Raw genomic sequence first — 22,751 nt, forward strand, 5'->3', positions numbered from 1 at the left:
ACAAGATTTTCTGTTTCAGAGGATACAATACGGAGATGGGGTGAAAAGAAGCTCTAAGAATAAAGTCTAAAAGACAAGCCAAAAAGCTAAACAATTGTTAATTATAAAGAAGCTAATTTTGTCCGAGACAGGAAAAGAGGAGGACACTGGGGATCACTCAATAGAAATATGAAAGGAAGGAGCCCATTCTTGAACATAGTTCTTCAACAATGTCTTTATTTCTGCAGGCTGGACCTCATGAGATCATCATTGGCATGAAAGGCTTGAACAAAAAAGAACTTGGTCTGGTACTACTATAGTTTGGACATCTGGAATGTCAGCACACAGTACACTACTTTCTCCACAGTATCTTTTATTCCATTTTCCTAAAATAGGCATCCTCGCCAGTTGTAGTCACCCAAACTGGAAAATGTACCACTCAAATTGAAATGAAAAGCAGTTTTGTTCCCTTACACTACAGAGCAAGTAATAAGATTTCTGCAGGGGCAAATTAAGGAAATAGCATTTGACATGCTGTAACTATGGCTTAACAGTGCCTATTCTTTCAGTGTGGCTGGCAATTGTTTTGTGGTTATGGCTGGTCGAAGTTTCAGGAATCAGCGGGGCTCTAAAAGGCACACAGAGAGAAGGGAAACTCAGCTATCTCGGTAATTGCTAATGCTTTAAATAGGAGAAGGGGACCACAAGCCAGTAAAAAAACCCTGTTAGACTCAAATGACACATTACTTGCACATCATTTGGAAAACATGAACAAAACTCTTTGGTTGTGCTACACCCAGCTAAAGTAACAGTCTTCATTGTGTACTAATCTGGAGCCCAACCAAGCCACTCCTAAGCAAATAATGCTTGGTAAATTCAGAGAGAGAGTGAGAGAGAGAGAGAGAGAGTTACTCATTTCTTTATTTAGATAACCAAACCTATTTATTTCACCAATGAAATCACATAACATTCTGGTTTTAAACAGCCCTTTAAAACAAAGCCCGCAAAATGCAGAAGCGTGCCAATAGGTCAAGAATAATAAAAGCAAGCATGCATATGGATTCAATGTGATAGAATTATTCAGCTTCAGTTAATGGTTTCTATAGAGATTGATGTCAATCTCTCTGGCCTTTCTTGTGTCAACAGTCAGTTACAACAGAGAAGATCATGGCTTTTGCCTTTGATTAGAAGAATCATCTTTCTGCAGTTTACTGAAGGTCACAGCATTTGCAACAAGTTCTCTCTTATTACAAAATCCTGCGTGTAATGTATATACTTATGGAGCATACCGAAAAGAATTTATTTTATAAACATGGGTCAAAAAGGTTATTAAAGCTACAGTGAATTACAGCTTTTTCTTACCAACTTAGAAGGTCTGGGTGTCTTAGGCACATCACCCTGAAAAACTATGAAAACCTTCAAACAAGACTAATTAAGCTGTCAAAAGGTGACACACTACCACAGTTTGTTATTTCTACTGCCAACTTTCTGTTGTCATAAAGAACTGTCATAAAGACAGGATGGTGAATCATATCCTTGAAGCTTTTTTTTAATAAAGAAAATGCTGTGCGTTTTGACCATGGAATATCATTCAGGGGTGGGTTTTCCCCTCTCCATACTTCACCGCAACACACACTAGGCGAAGAAATAAAGGAAGAACAGCACAATACAGATATATTAGGTTGCAACTCACCCCTAAAAATAACACTGGTCACAGAAACGTGCTATAAATATATGAAAGATAAAGTTTGAAGAAATTCCCTGAAGGTGGCAGTCAAAACAAAATACCACATTGCTGCTGCCATGACATCAGACTCTATTATCATCAAAATGGCATTTTGACACAAGAGAATCAGCTGTAACATAAGCTTGAAATGAAAACACTGCAATCTTCTTTGAAACTATTTACCACGTCCCACTTTTAAGAACAGCGAAAAAAGGGGGTGGCAGCTGAGGACATCGATTGTGAACACAGGACCACCATGATGTGTGAACACGGAACATGCAGCCAAAGCCAAACTACGGATGGATACTCTGTAATATGTAAACGAGCTATTTATGAATTGCTGTTTACATTCCTCCTCATATTCCAGCCATCTGTTTCCTCCCACCTAGCCCTCTGCGCATGCCTCCCCCAGTGGGTGAGGGCATTCACTCACCCTCTGTGAGCACCTAAAGCACATCAAGATTGTGAGACACCTTAACCCGTCAAACAGGAATAATGCGACAAGGTGAGATATTATTTTAAGTTTCCTCTTAAGGGAATTTCCGAAAACCTATCTGTCAATATGACCAGGGCATTGCATGATTCAGTTTCTATAACTGCTCTGTATATGGGCTCCCAGCAATGATTCTCCAATGCTTGTAGTTTGTTTAGAGGAGAGGTGCATAGCTGCTTACTGCCTTAAGCAACTATGATCAAATCATACCCATTCTGGATTGTATACACTGCCTGCCTGTAGGGTAACTGTTTGAATTTAAGATTGCATTTCATTGCATGTTTTAAAGCCCTGAATGGTTTATTGCCTGGTTATATTATAATCCTGCTATGGAACCTCACTCCAGTGTCTTTGCACATATATCATATATTGTCAGGATTCCAATATCACACATAAACAGCTAGCTACTTCACATACAAACCTTTTCAACAATCCACACTTATTCGTAAACGGCTGGTTGAAAACCTTTCCCCGTAGAAGATCTTTCCTCCTCTTCTTCAAATCATCCCTCCCAGAATCATCAATTTTTATTATTTTATTTTATTATTTTAACCCAACTTTGATTTTTATTCAGAGCTGATATTGTATCAAAATAAAACTTGACCGACTGACAATCCACACTTGCAGAGAAAGAACAGGCACACTACATATCTAATCTGTAAAATTTAAAAAGTCCAAATAGAGGCATAACTTATAAGATCTTCCCTCTTTTTCAGAGAAAATAATAGCATGAATCGGACATTCATTAGGTACAACCAGTTCACATATTAAATTAGGAGGAGGACAGAAAGCAGAATAAGTTTAGAAGGTAACTTAGACTTCACAAATGGGAGAAACACTGCCTGAGTTGCAAGGTAAGATGACGGGCAAATCTATTTTCTCCACACAGAGGATCATTGGCTGCATAAACAGGTATGATCAAATCATTAGAGTCATCATACCTTATAACAAGACACTTATTTAGTGTCAGTGTGGAAGAATGCAGAATAATATGATAACTGAACTAAAAGTAAAGCACCGGGTCATTACTGGTCCATGGGGTGATGTCACATCACAACGTTTACTAGGCAGACTCTGTTTATGGGGTGGTTTGCCATTGCCTTCTTCAGTCATCTACACTTTACCCCCAGCAAGCTGGGCACTCATTTTACCAACCTCAGACAGATGGAACGCTAACTCGACCTTGAGACGGCTACCTGAAACCGACTTCTGCCAGGATCGAACTCAGGTTGTGAGCAGTGTTTTGAGTACTGCAGCTCACCACTCTGCACCACGGGGCTCTGTGATAACTGAACTAGGCTACCATTTACTGTCACCAGTATGAAAAGCCACCCATAGTATAACCCAAACAATATGCACCATGTTACATCTCCCACTTCAGATAAAGTGAACAATGGTGGAATTCACTGCCAGATGAATTAGTGAAAGCCACAAGAATAAATGGTTTTAAAAGAAGATTAGACAGATTTAAGGGATTAGGCAGATTCGTGGAGGCTACTGGCCATAGTTTCTAAATGGAACTTTCACAGGCACACACAAGTAGTAAACCTCTGATTAGTAGTACTAGGAAGGTCTTGGCTTGAGTGCTTTCTTCTTTGTTCCTCTACAGATTTGTCACTATGTGAAACAGGATGCTGGACCAGATGGATCACTAGTCTGATCCAACAGGACTCTTCTTATGATGTACAAAATAAAGAATAAGTCCAGCAACAAATAATTTTTAAAGGAAAAGGACTGGTACATATAGATACGATTTGAACTTGCACTGATCAATACATTCCTCTCTAAAGCATTTGAAATAAATATTATATTTCGAGTGCTACATTCCAGTCTTGGAAATATAAAAAGAAGTCCACTTTTTTATCATGCAAACATCACCGGCAACTTGTGCACACAAGCTTAAATATACTGATAATTTGCAGGTGCCCATTCGGATGGTTAGACAACCACAGATAAAAGCAACAAAAATTCCAGGACAGAATACTGGGACAAAAATAAATCAAAGAGTGGGAGGCAAGGACTGAAACTAGAGATAATGTGCTAGGAGTGTATTCAACTGGAATCAAAGCAACATAAAAAATTATTTGTTGTCAGCGCTTTTTTTTTGGTCCCTCAATACATTGTAACCCACACGCCAACTACAAAATACATCCAAATGTTTGTCATACGGAAAGTGTTTATCCAGGTGTTTCATGCTGAGCTGTTATACTTATTGTATCACTAAAATGAACAGTATCTAAATGAACAGGTTCCTCAGTGGAACAGGCTTCCTCAGGAGGTGGTAAGCTCTCCTTCCATGGAGGTTTTTAAGAAGAGGTTAGATGGCCATCTGTCAGCAATGCTGATTCTGGGACCTTAGGCAGATGATGAGAGGGAGGGCATCTTGGCCATCTTCTGCCACTAGGGGTGTGAGGGGGGGAGGTAGTTGTGAATTTCCTGCATTGTTCAGGGGGTTGGACTTGATGACCATGATGGTCCCTTCCAACTCTATGATTCTATGAAAAGTATGTTGAATATCAGAGTTTTCTGGGGTCTCTTTCTTTCCTTTTCTCATTCATATGAGCTTCCACTCCCACTCATCCTTCTATCATAAAAAAAGTGCAGCACCCTCAAGCATAATAATAAATGGAAGTCTTAAATTATTATTTTAGCAGCTTAATAGATTCTTGCTGTTTTTAATGGATTTACACAAAGAAACTTTGTCTAGCATTTTGCAATTATTTATATAAATAACTCAAAAGAGTCAGTGTTTATTTTTTTGTAATTAGCTGTAGACATATGTCAATTTGTTTCTATAGGCTTTTCCATGTCGGCAATTAAACAGCGGTATTAACAAGGTTTCTTTGAAAACATTCACATAGAATTCTTAAAATGGATTTGCTTCAAATGTGGAGATGTAGAAACAAACTTATTCCTATCATTTCTTTGTCCTTATTTCCATTACTTAGTAAGGTAAGTAGTTTAGCGAGACTCCAGGGCCAACAAATTTTCTCAAGCAATGTGGAAAATTGTAACAAGCAAGTGAATGATCGACAGTTAGAAGGTTACCCAGAACTTAACAAGGAAATGGCTCTCATCTATCTACCATCATGTTCTCTTGCTATACAGAAAGTACAGCAAATACCCACTTCATTTACAGCACATATTAGACTCACTGAACAGGTTTGGTCTATTGCTGTGCATCATGTATTTCACAAAGAATGGGACATTTGAATAAAAGACATCTTGGTCTGGGGCAGCCAGCAAAAGAACCACACAGGTTTGGTGTCCTGCTACTTTTTCTTCTGATAAAACAGGATTACAGATCAGGGACTTGACATTGTTATCCCATCTTTGACATGGGCAGTTACTGCTGAAAACCAGACATATTCCACACCAGGTTTTTGATGCAGCTCTGCTTCCTAACTGCAGGCCCCCCTTACAGACAGAATTGTTTTCCAGCCCTCCCCCTTTTTTAGTTTTCTCCTGGGTTTCCCCCCCCCCCAAAAAAAAAGATGGTTTGAAAAAAACACAAAGAAAACTTGAAGAAAACCTGCAAACTGTCTGTAAGGGAGGAAAGCTAAGCTGCATCAGTAACTCAGTATAACTCAAATAGCTGTGAACATAATACTAGCTTCCTCAAAACGTGAAATTTTTTATCACAAGAAAATATACAGTCAAATTCTACACCCCAAAAGCAACAGTACAGGTCTTGCAGAGTGTTTTTTCCCAATCTTTGGGCACCCTCGAATTACAGCTGCTTTTACTGTACGTGCATAAGTAGAAACATGTAGCTGTTTGCCTTAGGTTTATTTCTCTGTATATACCATATGGCATAAAAGAACTGAATCAGTAGATCATACATTTATTTTTATGATATATTATGCTGTTTGATGTCATGTTGACATCTAATTGATGTCGTTTTTGCTTTTTCGTCTTTGTTTAGTTTCTGAGTTTCAATAAAAAGATTTTTCTGAAAAAAACCTTTCGTGTTGATGAGTTAGAGTACTGACAGACATAAGCATCTCTTTTATGATGTATTGTGAAGCAATTGACTATATTGCTACCTTCAGTCGAATGCATAGAAAATGTATAGACAGTTTTCAGTGGCTGTATAGCATGATAATTGTATAACTCAAGGATGGAAACTCAGTAGTACTTTCCTCTAGCTACACATTAAAGAGGTAAAACACATTTCAAAAAAGGAATTACCTCCAGTAGATCATTCATACCCTATCTAGCCTTAAACGAATACAATATCTCTGAAAGAACTGAACTTAACAAACTTGAAGACAAAACTCCAGTTTTTCAGTGCAGTAATTTTTTTTTTGCCATCAAGTCACAGTTGATTTATGGCAACCCCATAGGGTTTTCAAGGCAAGAGAAGTTCAAAGGTGGTTTGCCATTGCCTGCCTCTGCGTCACCCTGGTATTCCTTGGAGGTCTCCCATCCAAATATTAGCCAGAATCAGAGCTGAGAGTGTGCGACTAGCCCAAGGATGGCTAATAAGTATGCAGTGCCCAAACTAAAAGTAAAATTATAAGAATTTGAAACACATTGTTTTTCTGAAAGGAGTCTGGGACCTTCTTCTTGCTCACAAGGTGCTCTAGCATACAACCCTGCCCCTGCCCAGAGAACACTAGTAGTTTCCAGTAGAGTGATAGGGCAAATTTTGGTTTTGCACCTTTTGGTTCCATTTAATGTTTTTAACAGGATTAATTAATTACTGTGAAGATTATAATTCAAATATTCATTTCTTTAAAAGTTTTAAAAAAATTATTCAGTACTAATTCATACTAACAGTTGAAGTTACAAGATGCTACAAACATTGTGGGGGGGCTATTAATTTTTTGCAGGAATTTATTTCTTGCTTTTAAAATTATAAAACAAATTCAGCATCAAAAGTTACATGCATTTTTCAAATGGGAGCAAATGTCTGCATTGAATATCATCAAGCAGTCAGCAAAACTTTCAACATGCTGTAAGATCCATGCAAAAACCGGTATATAAAACATAAAACATTCGTTCAGCATTCCACAAAGAACTCAGTGGCGAGATGACATATTCTTAAATGAGCCTTTCAATTACTGTATCATATAGTAGACATTAAAATAAATTATTTAAATGCTTGTTAAGACCCCAAATGCTTAAATCAAAATTGTTTTCCTTTAGTCAGCCTGGGCACTATACTATTAATGATGTCACCATGTACCCAGATTAGGGATTTACCACTTTAGATTAGGGATTTATCATTTTATTGCAGTGGTAGTATTTGATAGTTTTATCATGATTGGTACCATATCAGCTGTTAGTGGTCTTTGTCTGCAAATAAATATTATGTATGTATAAATGATGTAATTATAATTATCCTACTTTCTTCACAGCATACATAGTGCTTCACAGTTCCCACCTTCATTGGGTAAGGTAGACAGGGATGGAAGAATTGTCCATGTTTTCAACAATTTGAGCCCGAGCTTCCCATATCCAAACCCAAAAAACTATCTACTGCTATCGCCTGTAAACCCTGCAGTATTTCTTTTAAAATATACACTGATTTGGGATATAAAATAAGGATCCAAAGGTTTTAAATCAGTGTCATCTCTATAGAGCAACACTAGCATTTGCCCCAAACTATAGCATTTCAGATGAATCCTTGCGCGTCGTCCGAATGTGATGTCATTTCCAGTTTTGCACCAGAATTGATGCTGTGTGCTGGCACAATGCCAGCCCACCTTGTCCCCGCCTCCCAGTTCCTCCCTAACACCCATTACATCCCACCTCACATGGGGAAATGGATAGTTTTTCAGATACAGATCCCACTTAAGCTGAGTTGTTGTGCCAGTAGAACATTACAGGCAACCAGCCATGCCCATTTCACTGGATGTATAAGTTGGAAAGGTTATAATGGCCACTTCAATATAGCTGATTCTCAATGTGGCCCCATCTGTAGATGCTTAAATCCAGAAATTGGGACCGTGGACATAGTTTTAAGGAATGAATGCCGACCTGCAGTGTACAAGCCTTGGTTTCGGTGAATAAAAGGCAAGAGGAGTGGACAGGGCCCTTTCCAGGGCTGTTTTAGCATTTGAGGGAAGACTCCAGAGCCAAACCTGGCAGCAGCATCCACCCCCATGAAAGTCAGTATAATGTAGTGGTTAACTAGCCTGATCTCGTCAGATCTCAGAAGCTAAGCAGGGTCAGCCCTGGTTAGTATTTGGATGGGAGACCACCAAGGAAGTCCAGGGTTGCTGTGCAGAGGAAGGCACTGGCAAACCACCTCTGTTAGTCTCTTGCCATGAAAACCCCAACAAAGGGGTCGTCATAAGTTGGCTATGACCTGATGGCACTTTACACACACACAAGAGTTTCAATTAGGATCCGGGAGATCCAGGTTCGAATTTCTAATGTGCCATGGAAGCTTACCGGGTATCTTTGGCCAGTCACACAGTCTCAGCTTAATTACCTCACAGGATGTTTGTGAGGATAAAATGGAGGAGAGAGGGATGATGTATGCTGCGTTGGGTCCCCACTGTCAAGAAAGCTGGGGTATAAATAGGGTTGCCAAGTCCCTCTTTGCCACCAGTGAGAGGTTTTGGGGGCGGAGCCTGAGGACAGCAGGGTTTGGGGAGGGGAGGAACTTCAATGCCATAGAGTCCAATTGCCAAAGTGGCAATTTTCTCCAGGTGAACTGATCTCTATCAGCTAGAGATCAGTTGTAATAGTGGAAGATCTCCAGCTAGTACCTGGAGGTTGGCAACCCTAGGTATAAATGAAGTAAATAAATATAGCTGAATATGTGGGGCAGATAAAAGGTAGGTTGATTGACGGGTAGGAAGGAGAGAAGGAAGCAGGGAAAGGATATGGGAATTACCAGGAGCAAAGAAAAAGGAAATAGTGTGAGGAGGGGGATGCAGGGGAAAGTGAGATGCCCCCCACAAGTCCTTGTGGGTTCCCCCCTGGGCAACTGGGCCCAGCTCAGCAGCCAACACTACACAACTGGCCTGACCTAGCCCAACAGCTGGAACCACACAGAGTTTTCCCAGCAAGAGGGTGTTGGGGGAATGATGGGAAGCCGAAGATGGGACGGCAGATAAAGGTAGGATGGCTAGTGGATGGAAAGGAAAGAAAGATGCAGGAAAGGGGGAAAGACTATGGAGGCTTTCAGGAAAGTTATAGATACTGCAGGAGGGGACAATGAGATACCCCCTCACAAGCCCCTATGGGTCCCCCACTCATTCATACTACTCTTGTGTGTTATTTTGTGTCTTCCATTGTTATCATTTATTTAATCTCTGCTTTTGGTTAAGCCATCATTTCCTTCTTCCCCCTGCAAATGTGTAAATTCAGACTAGGGGTGTGCAGTTTTTTCCCATTTTTTGGTTGATTTTCATTTTTATATATTCATTTTAATTCATTGATTTTTCCCCTCACCTCTTCCTTTCCCCCTTTTCACTCATTGTGTGAGCTAGGCTGGTTTACTGGCTGATAATATTCTCGTCAGACACTCCCAACATACCTACGTTTCTTTATACCTCAAAAAAGTATCTCATTTTTTTCAAAATATATCAGTTGTATAGTAAAATATGAAAATACTCCTCTCATTTCTCTCAATCTTACCATTTCACTTTTTCTCCTTTGCATTTAAGCACACAAATTAAATTCAGTGCAAACAGCAAAGGCAAATATCTTTAGAAGACCAGACAAATATTTAAGAAGCAAAAAGAGAGAATGCCTCTATCTCTAGATCTTCCTCTAACTTGTATTTGCCAGACAGGATTCTCCCACTTTTGTGCGCTTAAAAACACACACAAACAACAGAATGCAGGAGCTTCATAGCCTACACTTCTTCACAAAGTGCTTGATGCCATAAACAACAGAAACTGAATAACAAAGGTCAAAAATTTATACCATGCCTTTTCATAAAGACTGTGTAGAAAAAGTGATACTATAAAAAGCCTACTATCTGACAAACAAATACACATTCATTTTCAGGCAACCTCAGTTTAAATACTGGAAATTATGGCTAAAAGCAGACACATTTATCTGCTTTTACAAGACCTGGCTTGTAAGTATTATCATCCAGGCACTGTAAATTAATCTAAATGGTCACAGTGCAAGATTGGGGACTAGCATATATACAGCATTTGCAGGAAAACTCATAATAAATACACATTCAGGTGGCAATTACCTTTGGTAGTACTGAAGAATACAAGCAGTGCCAATGCATTCCTAAAGACAGTTACTCCAGCTTAAGCCCGTATATCTCAATGGGCTTAGACTGGAGTAACTCTCCTTAGGAATGCACTGCATGGACATATCCATGAATAATATTTTCCCTGTGACATACCCATGCTGAAAATGGGAAGCCACCCTGCCAACTACAGAGCCTATGCTGGTCTAAATTATTTTTGTCAAGCATGAGGGCAATTGCCCATGTGGAGTATGGGGAATGGATATGCTGTCTGCATACAAATGTTGGTCTACAAACTTAACACTGTGCAACTAAAGCACCAAAAATTACATTCAATGGAAACAGAAACTTTACAATTATTAGGTTATTAAACTAGATCTTTTATCTGTACATTAAAATTGGGAATAGTCAATGCAATAAACATGTTGGTAAGCACACGCACCACAAAGGTATACTTATCAATGAACTGGGAGGGGGAGGAAGGGGAGGGAAGGGCAGTAATAAGGTAAGTCAGGGTAAGGGAGGCCAGCTGATCTATATAACCGTTGCTCTCCTCAACCAAATGCCTGGTGCAACATTTCCATCTTACAGGTCCTGGGGAACTGAACTAAGTCCCGCAGGGCATGAGTCTCACTAGACAGAGAGTTCCACCAGGATGGGGCCAGAGCCGAGAAGGCCCTGGCCCTGGTTGAAGACAGCTGGATGGTTTGGGGGCCAGCGATCACTAAGATATTCCCAGACAAGCATAATGCTCTCTGAGGGGTATATAAGGGAAACGGCTCCATAGATACAATGGTCCCAGACTGTTTGGGGCTTTGAAGTTAAGTACCAAAACCTTGAACCTGATCCAGTACTCAATCTGGGGCCAGCGCAGCTGGCGGAGCACAGGTTGTAAGTGTGCTCTCCAAGGGGTCCCACTAAGGACCCATGCTGCCGTCTTCTGGTCCAGTTGAAGTTTCTTGAGCAACTTCGGCAGCCCTGCATAGAGCGGGTTACAGTAGACCAGTCTAGAGGTGACCATTGCATGGATCACTGTGGCCAGTTCAGTAGGGGACAGATAAGGGTCCAACTGCCAGAGTGATCAACCTGAAACATAACCAATTTTTTGGTCTATTGCACTCTGCTGCTTGCCTCCATGTTAGTAATACAATGAGAAAGTAATACACATTTACAAAAAAAACACACGTAAAGTTTAGTTGAAAGAACCTGTAGATTTATCATCATAACTTCAAGCAAAAAGAACTGCTACCTACTACAATGTCTTCTTTTCTTTTCTATTTAGCAACTCCATTATAAAGCTCTGTTGTCAATTTTAGTGCAACTTAATTTTTGAGACACACCAAAAGAAAAAAGGCTACTGTCTACAAAGGGCTCAGATGCGCAAAGATTTTCATATGCAATTCCTATCCATCCCAATTCATGATATTGTTTAAAAAAAAATCAGTCAGAAAAAGAAGGCGTACTTCACAAGCCCTTTGGTACCAAGCCTTCCTCCATATAGTAATAATATAGTCACCCTGCAGGGCCACACACACACAAAATCTTTAGTGAAGGAAGGCTGTTATGAAGCTAGACTTCCTGATCATTTTGCCCTGAGCCTCTGTGGTGTGGCACAGCGCAATTGCCTTAGGGTCACCGACTCCAGGTGGAGATATTCACACAGGGAACACAGATCTAAGTGCTGGGCTGGAGCCCAGCATACAATTCGCCATCCCTTTCCACCTTCAATCTGGGAGACTGCAGGGGACACAGATCTGAGCGCTGGGCTGGAGACCCAACACTTAGATTCACATTCCTTGCTGTCCCTAATCTTGGAACCATCAGGGGACCCCACATAATTTTTGGGTTCGGGTTTATTAAATTATTCTTTGGAAAACCTGAATACTTTATATTGGGCTTTTTCAGATTTTAGAAAATCGCCGGGTTTAATAAACCCAAACCCAAAAAATACTGAAAAAATGGTGTGCAGCCCTATTGATCACAGCAGGCCATCATGCGGTGAAACTCCAGTTCCCTGGGGCTATGATGTAAAAACCCTGAACACATGAAACAGCTCAGCTTGACAATTACATGCAGATGCAATGGTGGCAGAGAAATATTGCCTTTTTGTCATCATTAGGTAAGAGAAAGGTCCCCTGTACAAGCACCAGGTCATTCCTGACCCATGGGGTGATGTCACATCCCGACATTTACTAGGCAGCCTTTGTTCACAGGGTGGTTTGCCAGTGCCTTCCCCAGTCATCTTCCCTTTAACCCCAGCAAGTTGGGTACTCATTTTACCCACCTCGGAAGGATGGAAGGCTCAGTCAACCTTGAGCTGGCTACCTGAAACCAACTTCCATTGGGATCGAACAGAGCCACACCTTTTAAGTCTTCGAATGGTATATCTCTAGTTAGGATTGCATTGTTAGTTACTAAATGACAAAAGTCACACTAATGCAATGGAACATTTGCCAGATTAATTCTACCTTGGTTTCTTGTTAAAACAGGGTAAAACAGTTAAAAATACAATAGAATATCAGGGACCATTCCTATATTATTCCTATGGAACAACAAAATTACAGCAGATTTTACTGTTAATTCAAAGGTTTGTCAAGCAAGTATAATTAAAATAAGGGAAATTTGAAAACCAACAATTCTATATATATAAGTATACGTACTTCAGACTATTAAATAGTTAATGTGGGGTAATTTAGTCACAGGAATGATTACAACGGTTTCTCAGAATGACAAGCAGGTTAAAAGATCATGGAGCCCTATTAGAAAAAGCAAGGTAAACAGCCAATGTAAAATTAACCATGAGACAAGCTTTGATGAACCATCAACACAATAGCATACCTGCTAGTGCTGTGAATGTTGCCAGATGAGTGATTTACAATATGCTTTGCCTTGAAAACCTGGTAAAAATAAACCTGATAGACCGCATTAGTGCTGTCTCTCTAATCTCTAAAGGCAATTGTGTTTAGAGCAGGTCATAAACTAGGGTGTACAATGTCCTTTTTTTATCTCTCTGAAAATAAGAACAACAAAAGAGGCAGCAACCGGTATCTAAACCTTTGGATGGCCAATTCTAACTGAAAATTCAAAACAGGTCTAGGTAATGATTAGATTTTAAATAGTTAAAGTATACCAAACTCTATAATGGGTTGCGGACATAAATTGAAAGAAATGAACGAGACATGGGCTAGGACTTAAAGGACTACACAGGGAGTTCTACACAAACAACCAGGATTCCAAACGTCCCACACTCTCACCTCAAGAGCCTTCCTCTCAAGAGTGACTCTTTAAGAAACTATACCATATAAAATATGAGGAAACATTTGAAGCAGCATCTTATGCAGTACAAGAACTTGTAGTTAGAAAAAATAAACAGAAGTTCAGTGCAGATAGAGAAGCACATATACAAAAGGTTACCTGAATCCTGCTCATTCAGTCAGACAGGAGGAGGAGGAGGAGGAGGAGAAGGAGAAGGAGGAGGAGAAGAAACAACCACTTAAGGGATAAATCAAACCAGCTTACAATCATCTTGCCTTCCCCTCCCCACAACAGCCACCCAGTGAGGTAGGTGAGGCTGAGAGAGCTGTGACTAGCCCAAGGTCACCCAGCTGGCTTCTTGTGTAGGAGTGGGAAAACCAACCCGGTTCTCCAGATTAGAGTCCACCACTCCGAACCACTCTCTTAACTACTACACCATGCTGTCTCTCCGCACATACATGCATCATTATAATACACATACATGCATCATTACAATCAATACCCCAAGCCAATTGCTTTTTGTTGCCTTTTTCTTCAAACCCAAAGAGCTAGTTTTTTTAAGGCTACGTATATAAGAATATAGTAACTTTTCAGCTCAGAATCATGACTACAGAAAAATCCAGTCCTCAACATGCTTTTTCTAGAGAAATTCTGGCTCATTGCTCAGACAACATCAGTGTGCTGCAAAAGACTGTTGTGTATGTCCTATTCTATCCCTCTTCCAAAAACTTACTTTTCTTTATATTTTATTGAATATCAAAGCCAAAGGCAAAACCACTCTTTTCTTCAGGGGTTTTACACCGAGCAACTCAGAAGTATTAATCAAGCTAAACAGTCAGTAGTCACGGGATCATCGGTGGCATTCTGAGACAACTGGAAGGCAATGATAACACTGAATAAAGTGCAACTGGTAAACCAAGGAGAGGGGAAGCAAATCAGCAATATGCTACAAAACCATTTTATAGAAAATAAAAGGAGGACTCCGGAAACAGATTCATCCCTGTGCGCCATTTAATTACCGCCACTCTGAAATCTTATTTCATACAACTGTACCCTTCATAAACACATATATGCGCACACAAATGTGGGCAAGTAAGAATGGAACTTTATTGTTTAGCATAAAAGGGAGAGTGTTATATCAGCTGAATAGCAAAATGCAATGAGTTTAACTGAGAATAATTTGTTCTTAAAAGTGAGTGCGCTCATGAGGAAATTCTCCAAACTGAAGTAATGGTTATATCACAATAGCACTAATTTGCTTGGCGCTGAGAGTTGGCCAGTGTTACTACACAGATACATCTAATCTATTACACATGTCTATCTTCTGCTCATTACCATTTTCAGGATGTATTTGAACATCACACTCCTGGTCCTGTCGTGAGATAAGTGCCGTAGCTGTTCATGACACTTGACAGTGTTGCGAAAAAGCCACAGTTTCACCATTTGTATCAATAAACCCTAAGCCGGAATTTATAGAACCATTGCAAGGCACTCAAAGATTTGCAGCTCTCTCTTTCTCACACTCTTATACTTCATCCAGTGCTATGAAACTGTAATAAGGCCATCAGATGGATTGTGCTTGTGAAAATGCATTTAAGGAGCTTCTCTAAACAAGATGCTCAAAGTAGTTGTACAGCTGCAGCAAAAAAAAAAAAACTACCTGTGCATGCATCTTGACTTAGGCAGGAAATTACACACTTAGCCAGCTGCGTAGATCCAGATTTTTGCACAGTGGAGTAACTATTTTTCATAGGATACATGGTGTCTCTAGTTGGCAATATTAAGAAAAGCAATACACTTGCTTTTCTATTGTGCTTGGTCCCACTCCATTTACTGGCTTCATACACCATGTGACATAAAAACCCATGTTTACCTCTCACTGTATTTTCATCGTGGATATGCAGCTATCTCAGCTCTCCACCTGGCTAGAGTTTATGTTGGCCACATTCATCCATTAAATCTGTAATGTGTGAAACAGCCAGCATGGAGTAATGGTTAAATATTAGACTGCAATCTGGGAGGCTCAAATTTGGGTTCAAATGCCCACTCTGCCAGGAAAGCTTGTTGAGTGATCTTGGGCCCGTCATACACTCAAAGCCTAACCTACTCACACGATTGCTGAAAGGATAAAATGGATGAGAGGAAAACAATGTCTTAGGGTCCCCAGTAGGGAGAAAGGTGGGGTATAAATATAGTCGATAATAAATTCTGTTAACCCTTGGAACCCGGAACATTAGGGTTGCCAGGTCCCCCTTCACCACTGGCGGGAGGCTTTTGGGGCGGAGCTTGAGGAGGGCGGGCTTTGGGGAGGGGAGGGACTTTAATGCCATAGAGTCCAATGGTCAAAGCGGCCATTTTCTCCAGGTGAACTGATCTCTATCAGCTGGAGATCAGTTGTAATAGCAGGAGATCTCCAGCTAGTACCTGGAGGTTGGCAACCCTACGGAACATATATTTCTCCAAGTCCAGGCTTGAAAAACTGTTTACACAATATTGATCGAGACATATAGCCAATAGGTGCTTGGTAACTGTGTTAGCTGAGCATTGGCACAGCTATTAAAATATAAGAATGTTTTAAACACAAAGTTTTTGAGAAGTTCTTAAAATAGCTTATTATTAGTAAGTTGATAATAATAGCATTCTTCTCTGCTGTTCATATACTATCAGTTGTTCCGCAAAATGATTCCAGAAGCCACCAAAAATAAATAGTCTGCAGTAAATGCTCTCATTCTTTTGGTGTAGACAACTCCCAGAGAAAAGAACACATTCAAACTGTACATATCCATTCCATCTACCTCTTTCTGTTTTACTCAGAGAAAGGCTAGACTGGATTTCTCAGCACATACCACAAGCATAGACATTCCAGCGGTTTATGTTGCACTACAATTTTATTTTAGGCTCCATCAGATGCCTAGGTCATAGCCATTTGCAGGCATGCTACCCTAAATAAAAGCAATGGGGTTGCAGCATTTCTTCGCCTCCAGCACTTTTAAGAGAGTAAAAAATTCATAGACACATTTTCTTTATCCCACGCAGAAATCTTCCCACTGCTATAGATCTGTCTAAACCTTGAGTCAGAATGGAACGGATCCTTTTTATAAGCTACTTTGTTACATTTTGTTTGTTAAATTTGCATCCTCTTGACCTTCCACAGTGTAGAGATGTATTGAATGTGAGCTCTGGGGAAAAAATCAGCAATGTTGCAATAATCTTTTGCGGCTGTAAGAGTGTGTGTGATATAAGTGAAAACGTAGATGCTATAGCATTAGCTACAGTGCAGGGTCTCTTTCCTTCCCACCATGGGACCGCTTTGTGGAATGAGAGACACTATCCATCGTTGTGACAAAAATATTTAACAGAAACTGGAAAGGAGTCTGCAACAGCACTTCTTGTGGTTGTTAACAGGTAGGACTTATGGTAAAAAAAAAAAAAAAGGTAAAGGTCCCCTGCGCAAGCACCGGGTCATTCCTGACCCATGGGGAGACGTCACATCCCGACATTTACTTTGTTTACAGGGTGGTTTGCCAGTACCTTCCCTAGTCGTCTACACTTTATCCTCAGCAAGCTGGGTACTCATTTTACCGACCTCGGAAGGATGGAAAGCTGAGTCAACCTTGAGCCAGCTACCTGAAACCAACTTCCGTTGGGATCGAACTCAGGTCGTGAGCAGAGCTTGGATTGCAGTACTGCAGCTTACCACTCTGCGCCACGGGGCTCCTTGGACTTATGGACTGGTATATTAATCTTCAATGACTTTTAAAATATTATAAATATTTATTTAATTGTTTAGAAAACGTATATGCCGCCTCTCTCAAGAGACTTGCTTGAGGCAGTTTCAAGTAATTAAAACAATTAAAACACAAGCATAAAAACCAGACCAACACCATTAACCCACAAACATTGAAAAACAGGCCAATGCCCTTAAAGCAAGTCAGGGCATAACATAATAAATATGTGATGGCCTTGACATGTTGTGTCAATTATAAATGCTTCACCTTTGTCAACCGAGCAGCATTCTTGCTCATAAGGGAGGCATCCTTCCTTCCACTCATAGGGTTGCCAGATCCCTCTTGGCCACAGGTGGAAGATTTTGGGGGTGGAGCCTGAGGAAGGTAGGGTTTGGGGAGGGGAGGGACTTCAATGCCATAGAGTTCAATTGCCAAACAGCCATTTTTCTCCAGGTGATCTGATCTCTATCGACTGGAGATCAGTTGAATTAGCAGGATATCGCCTGCTACTACCTGGCAGTTGGCAACCCTATCCACTCACCTTCTGGATTTTGTTCTAAGGCAAGCAGGGATGCTGGAGGCCAAAACTAAACATATTTTCACATTTACACGCCCTCCTTTCCTAGCTTACTTGGGGTCAAAAATGGTTGCAATACAGAAGATCAATGAACATAAAAGCCTGCAGAAACAGGTATGACTGCTTTGAAGACAAGGGAGAGGCAGTCAGCAAGTGTGTACTTCCCCAAATTAAATTATTTAATGCTGCAAACCTCTATTGGACAGGGGAGGGGAGAAAGGAGGATTTTATAATTGTTTTCCTCACAGTGGGGTAATTGTGGTATTTGGGCACAGGCAACTGAAACTGGGGAAACAGCACAGGAGGAATGTATTGAATACCCCTACCACAATGTGCTGCCCCAATCTTCAAAACAGTCACATGGGACTCCTAGTTCTTTAAAATATGCAGGAGATCTCCCATATTACATCTAATTTGGTCCTCAGGGTAGAGAGTGGACAGTTTGAGAAAAGATTCTGGACGATGGTAATTAGAACTGCTAACCTCCAGGTGGTTGTTGGGGATCTCCTGGGATTACAACTGATCTCCAGGTGACATAGATCCATTCACCTGGAGAAAATAGCCACTTTGGAAGGTAGACTCTACGGAATTGTACCCCATTGAATTCCCTGCCCTCCCCAAACCCCACCCTCCTCAGGCTCCACCCCCAAAATTTCCCACCCTGCAGTTAGAACCTCTAATGGTAATATATCGGTAATATAAAATCTACTCAGCTGCAGGCACGTATGTTGTAATTGTTATAGTAACCAATTAAAAAACATATAAATCAGGAAGTACATGAATTGGAAAGTTAGAGGTTCAATTTTAATCAGTGTTTTTTCTTAGTTTCTTGATTTTAATCAATTATTTAAATCAAACCAGCCTATTCTCACTTACTGTTTATAGTTCAGCTTTTCAAGAAACCTGCCTGTTGCTTTCTGCTGGAGATCCTGTTTTGCTTGCCAGCCCCTACTTTTCATTGAATGGGTTGATAAATACATAGCACAAATACCACATGAGATGCTACCACTGCCATCCTAAACCTGCCTCCCAGCTTCACTCCAACTTCCTTCAAGCTCTTTAGGCAGGGTTGCCAAGTCCCTCTTCACCACTGGTGGGAGGTTTTTGGGGCGGAGCCTGAGGAGTGCAGGGTTTCGGGAGGGGAGGGACTTCAATACCATAGAGTCCAATTGCCAGAGTGGCCATTTTCTCCAGGGGAACTGATCTCTATTGGCTAGAGATCAGTTGTAATAGCAGCAGATCTCCAGCTAGTACCTGGAGGTTGGCAACCCTACCTTTAGAACATAAGAAAAGCCATGCTGGATCAGACCAAAGCCCATCAAGTCCAGCAGCCTTTTCACACAGTGGCCAACCAGCTGTCTGTAGGAAGCCCACAAACAAGACGATGCAGCAGCACCATCCTGCCTGTGTTCCACAGCACCTAAGATAATAGGCATGCTCCTCTGATCCTGGAAAGAACAAGTATGCATCAACACTAGTTCCCATTTTGACTAGTAGCCATGGATAGCCCTATCCTCCATGAACATGTCCACTCTTAAAGCCCTTTGCCCCCTCTGTGCTAGTAATGGCTCACCAATAGCTGACTGCACATCTGTAGCCTATGCTGAAAAGTTGTTTGAAAGCATGCAAGACAAATTTCTCAAAAAGCACTTTTTGTCTACCTTCCCAACACTCATAGCACAAATTATTCCGCAACAACATGATGGGACAATGCACAGCCAACATGGATCCATATCTTCCTCCACCTCATCATGTGGGTGACTGACCCATGATTTACCATGGGGGAGTTAAGCAAGAATTCATGCATGTGGGACGGGCCCAGTCAAGCCACCACCTTCCATTGTGTGTGTATAAAGTGCTGTCAAGTCGCAGCCGACTTATGGCGACCCCTTATGGGGTTTTCAAGGCAAGAGATGAACAGGGGTGGTTTGCCAGTGCCTTTCTCTGCGTATCAGCCCTAGTATTCCTTGGTGGTCCCCCATCCAAATACTAACCAGGGCTGACCCTGCTTAGTTTCCGAGATCTGACAAGATCAGGCTATACCATGCTGCCTTCCCTCCCCCACCTCCCATTACCTAGGAAAATTTTGCTAGTTATACTAGAGTGCGACAAAGGGACAGAACCCCCGAACTGGCTTTTATACATGAACAATCAAACAGAAGCAAACAGCTTGTGTTCCTTGTTTACCATTTAACATAAACCAGTTTCATATCATACAACCTTCCAATTGGCTTACAGAATACAATATAAATCATTGTAAATACAATCCATTGAAAACCATAGAGATAGGCACAGTTAAACACAGCACAAGTGTAAATCCCTCTCCAAACTTATTTCCAGATTTCAGACAAGCTATTCAGAAAAGACTGGCCTCGAAATGGAGTACATACACACTAAACACTGAAAGAAGGAAGCCTGGTGAATCTGGGTTCCACAATATGGACCTCACCACTGACAACTGACCTCAAAAAGCCCGGATACAAACGAGTAGCAGCCTTAACTGTTAAGAGACCCTGAGTATATGCTTTTATTTTTGGTAAATTTAAAGCAGGTCAACGGAACACTTAATTCTAGGTTTTTATTTTTTTAAAAAAAATAGACCATGAAAGACTGAGGTCAGTCCTTCCCTGCCCTAAGGCATCTCAGCTCCAAGTTATTTAGGGCTTTTCTGGTTGGAAGGCATGAATTTAGCACAGACACAAACTGGTAACTAAAAAGCAAAGATAAAATTGGTACCTGTAGCCAACATGAGATAAAAATCTGTGCTGTGTTTTTTCAGCTAATGCTAAAAATCAATAGCGGGCAGTCCCATGTACAGTGCATTATACTGATCAAGAACATATAAGGCAAAGGCAAAGTGACGTTGTTATACTGTTGTCACAACTGCCAAAAATGATGAAAAGCAGTTCAGGTCACTATGGTTCTTAACTGAAGAGTTTGAACAAATTTCTGATTTCCTGCAATTAAAGTAATGTTTGAATCGTAGCTTTTATTCCTACAAAGATACATGCATATTAAGTGACTTTGCTGCTAGGCACAGCAAGCTGAAAATACAATTTTGAAAGAAACCCTGTGGAACTCTCCATAGAGTTCCATGGGACTACGCCTGCCTTTTTGCAGGCGTAACAGTGCCTGTGAAAAGGGGTGTTCCCGGGCCGAAAGGGCTTTGGGAAACTGTCTATTATCAGCTCTGCCCCGGGAATGGCCCATCGGCGCCAGCGCGAGTCCTTGCACCGGAAAAATGAGAGGAAATGCCAGTGCCCAAGCCTCACGCTATCGCGTGGCTCCCCAGAGTCAGCCTAAGTGGCACTTACGCAGGCGCTGGGATCACGCCAGCTCTTGAGCAGCTCCCCCCCCCCCCTCAGAATTGCTCTGCCCATGTATTAAAATTCTGTATGGTGAACCTAAAATCCACACTTCTTTTCTTCACTCTGCACCATCCCTGATATGGGATTACGCCCCCCCCCCAAAAAAAAGTACTGTAACGAAGAAGGATTCAGCACCAACTTTTCCATTTTTCAATTCTGACAGAAATGTTTTAAAATTAATGAATAATTGAGGGGCAATGTCCATTCAATTAATTAGATTGAATTTAAAACTCTTTTTTGATTTAACAGGTGTCCCTGATTAATCCAACAAATTATTTTATTGTTATTCTTAAACTACGTAGTTATGAATAGCAGGCATCATCTTCTTCTCCCAGTCTCCTTCCTCTCCCTGTCCCGTACACGTAAGAGATATATCTCTTCTAAACAGAGTTGCACCCTTTGAAGTCCAGAATATTATAACTCATTTAGGAATGCACTGGGGTGGTCTGTGGATCAATTATCTAAACCCAAGGAAATAGTTCATACTATTGTTTTATTCATATGGAAATTAATGAACATATTAAGATTAGTTCTATAACTAGGTATAATACATAATTGTATATTACACCGTTCCAGATTTATTGGGATGATTGCAGCATTATACTTCTGTAATCACTTTGTAACAATATATTTGTGAATGGGACAAAAATGGCCAAGTGCAAATAGTCAAACATGAGGAAAATACACCTAGCAAAACTTCCAAGTCCCTCCCACAGTACAGACATTTCCTTCTCAGATGTTTCCAATATGTGGCTACTTTCTGACCCCATGCCTAAATGAGTCTGCAGTGTGTAAAAAGGGAAACGTTTTACATTCGAAGTGGCCTTAATATAATCTACAGACAGTAAATTGACTGTTTGTGTTGTACACAAAGATCTTTAGCATGAAATAGTGCTCCAGTGGAACAAGATGGATTATCTTAAACAGGACTTGCATTTATGCTTTTCTGGAGGCTCAGACTATTTGCTTAAATGGTAAATTAATTTGCTTGCGTCTACTGACTGACGGAAAAGCACAGAAAATGCAGACGCTAATAACAAGGGCATCTGACAATCATTCTACAAATAAGTTTTTCTTTTAAAAAAAAAAAGCTGGCTAATAATCATGGTTTTCAAACAACGTAAAGCTTTGGTTTGCTGAACTTTTTCAATAAACATGCCATAACCTGCCTCTCTGCCTCTCTCAGCCCCTGTTGCTCCCCTCCCCACCCCCACATATATACACATTTGAAACCCATTTTCAAGAATTAGGAAAATAAAGCATTTAAAAGAAGATAGAAGATATTATCATATTATCCAAGATGCTTCTATTTTCATGATTCTAATCTTTCTTCCTGTGAACACTTATATTTACGATCATATCTTTTGCTTTTCAGTACTCTGGAGCTCTTGAACTACAAGAGAAACGATATAATTTCTGAAGTTGTCACCATGAAGGATTATTTTATTTAACGTC

General features: G+C 40.6%; 1 protein-coding gene across 3 annotated transcripts in view; it reads right to left on the reverse strand.

Annotated features, from left to right (window-relative positions):
* Positions 1–22,751, reverse strand: part of SOX6 (SRY-box transcription factor 6) — a 539,429-nt gene that overhangs the window by 343,500 nt on the left and 173,178 nt on the right. The gene's annotated exons all lie outside the window — the stretch shown is intronic.

The sequence above is a fragment of the Euleptes europaea genome, chromosome 6 (genome assembly GCF_029931775.1).
Source record: "Euleptes europaea isolate rEulEur1 chromosome 6, rEulEur1.hap1, whole genome shotgun sequence".
Lineage (NCBI taxonomy): Eukaryota > Metazoa > Chordata > Lepidosauria > Squamata > Sphaerodactylidae > Euleptes > Euleptes europaea.